This window comes from Engraulis encrasicolus, chromosome 10 (assembly GCF_034702125.1).
Source record: "Engraulis encrasicolus isolate BLACKSEA-1 chromosome 10, IST_EnEncr_1.0, whole genome shotgun sequence".
NCBI classification, from domain to species: Eukaryota; Metazoa; Chordata; class Actinopteri; order Clupeiformes; family Engraulidae; genus Engraulis; species Engraulis encrasicolus.
The window spans coordinates 39,257,297-39,259,796 of record NC_085866.1 but is presented as its reverse complement, the minus strand read 5'-3'; the positions used below and the strand labels follow the sequence as shown (position 1 = coordinate 39,259,796).

Here is a 2,500-nt window from a genome sequence, read left to right as displayed (position 1 = left end):
TTCTCTCTCTTGAAGCCAAAACACTGTTTTGAAAACGTGAAGACCTACCGCTGAGGCCAAAATGTCAGTGGTCAGGAATGCACATCTCCTGAACTCACCAAAGCATTGACCTTGTCCACGTTTGCCCGAGAACAACATTTAATCCTCCTTCGACTTTCTTAGAAGCTCGTCAACATTCTTAAAATAAAGCCACTATGAATAAATCATGGCAATTGAGATTTCCAGAACCTAATGTTTTTTTTTTTTTTTTAAACGATTCTGTCCATGGTCTGACCCAAATGGTTGCCATTTTGCAGTATTGTGAAGCTTTCAGAGGCTTAGTGTGTGATCACACTACGTGATTGCCTGGTTCCGATTAGGCACTTAAGTAAGTAAGTCAAAACCACACTGGAACCGTTGTGGATTTGGTGTGGAGAGAAAATGTCAATTTGCTTTTAATATAAGTGCATATCAAAAAACCCATTTGTGATTCTGGTGCATTTCCAAGCAGGCTACTTGATATCTCAGCGAGTACTCAAGGGGAGCATTATGTCCTTGTGATGCACTTAACCCTTTGAGGAGTACCATCACAAATATGTGATTAGAATTTTGCCAAAATTTTGAGTTCTCATTATGATGTCATAATGTCTTTGTGAGATTTTTAACACAGACGTCTATGGGAGCTGTAGAGTGTTCCAGTAAAATTCTAGAAGAACCTCTAGAAATTCCTTACTCCTAAAACATTTACCAAAGACACGCCATCTACTCCTATGGATCTGCAGTATTACAGCAACTGGTGACTGGTGAGGAGATTATAGGCTCCGTTGACCATAAGAGGCCATGAAGGTAATAATACAGAGGACAAGTATGTGAGGTTAGATAAAGAGATGGACCCATGGCTTTTGCATTACAATTTGTGAATCACAAATCTCGTTCCGCTCACCATTTCCGAAGACACGAAAGACTCAGGAAACTTTGGTGTGTGATTAGGGACCCTAAATGTAGGCTACCACAAGGTAAATGTGCCGTGTGTTGTTGAGCCATATGAAATCATCAAATATGTAACAGCTAACATGGATCATTTGTATTATCAAACTTTCTGAAAACACAGCCATGATTTTGCTGTCTGGTTATCATATTTATTCCCAAAAATAAAAAGAAATCTCAATATGATTTAATCTCCAGATAAGTCTTTGAAGAGAGGCATAACATTGAACATCTTTGAACAGTTCACATTTCTACAACATTAGAGTTTTTTTGCAGACAGCAAAGAGGAATGAAGGCAGCAGCAGATGTCTCATTTAGTGCAGAGTAAATCTCAAACCTTCAACAGACCAACCATACTGGATTTGTGCAGTACAATGAGGACCATTATCATGTAATGTCCCATATACTATAATCTACTGTACACATTATGTGAAATTACAGCAATGTATCACCACACAATAAATGTGTGGAGTATGCTCTCTTATAAAATGTATCCACACATAATACAGTATAAGAACATGCAATGTTATATACTTGCTATGTGTAATCCTCACTCTAATGCTGACCCTTAATGACTTATGAATTATGTAGCCTATGTATGGTGAATACATGTGCAATGTTGTGTGTAATGCCTTTGTGTCTTCTTCTGTATTTACTGCATGTATGTATGTTACTGGACACCTTCATTTCACTCTGGATTAATAAATGATACTCTACTATACTGTACTCTCTACTAATCCTTAAATATAAAGTGCACAACAGTGTTATGTGTTAGTCACTTTATCAGGCTCCACATCATGATGCAGACTAAGTATCATACAGCTGTGCACTCCAATAGGGCAGGGCAAATGTCATGCACATATATATTAGGCTAATGTAATACTTTATTAGGTCAATGTCAAATTGTTATCACTTTTATGTTGGAAGATAAATTGAGTATAAGATATGGACTTCAGTTTATGTGCAAAACCTGCTGCAATTATTCCACTCTATCTGCCATAAAATGTTCTGGACACCACTGGGGCAGTGTGTCCTCAGATATTTTACATGTATGGAAGGAAAGAAAATGAAAAATGTACGGCTAAATTGAACTCATCTTGACTTCCCATTAAGTCTCCATTAAGTCCAGAGGCAATTTATGCAGACTATACTGTACCGCAATTTATGCAGACTATACTGTACCACAATTTATGTGATACTGTACCACAATTTATGCAGACTATACTGTACCACAATTTATGCAGACTATACTGTACCACAATTTATGCAGACTATACAGTATGACAAAGTAATGCTGTAAAATTCCCATCCCCCTCACATATGCTCACATGCAGGCGCGGAGTGGCCGTCGGGAGATCGGGGACTTGTCCCGGTGGGCCGCGGCCGTGAAATGTAATATTGCGGCCGCCCTGCGTTCTCATCCTGTTCTGAAGTTTAGAGATTGTACTTAAATGCACTGACTTCCCTAATTCCACTACCCTGCCCTTCACCTTGGCTGACTAGCCAGTATATATACCGTATACCAGACGGCAAT

At 38.7% G+C, this 2,500-nt stretch overlaps 1 long non-coding RNA gene across 2 annotated transcripts in view; it reads left to right on the top strand.

Moving 5' to 3' along the window:
• The first annotated feature begins 675 nt into the window (after positions 1-675).
• LOC134456239 (uncharacterized) overlaps positions 676-2,500 on the top strand; it is an 8,550-nt gene continuing 6,725 nt past the window's right edge. For both annotated transcript variants that reach the window (XR_010036276.1, XR_010036275.1), the window contains exon 1: positions 676-825. This is a non-coding gene — a long non-coding RNA (uncharacterized LOC134456239). The remainder of the gene's footprint in view (positions 826-2,500) is intronic.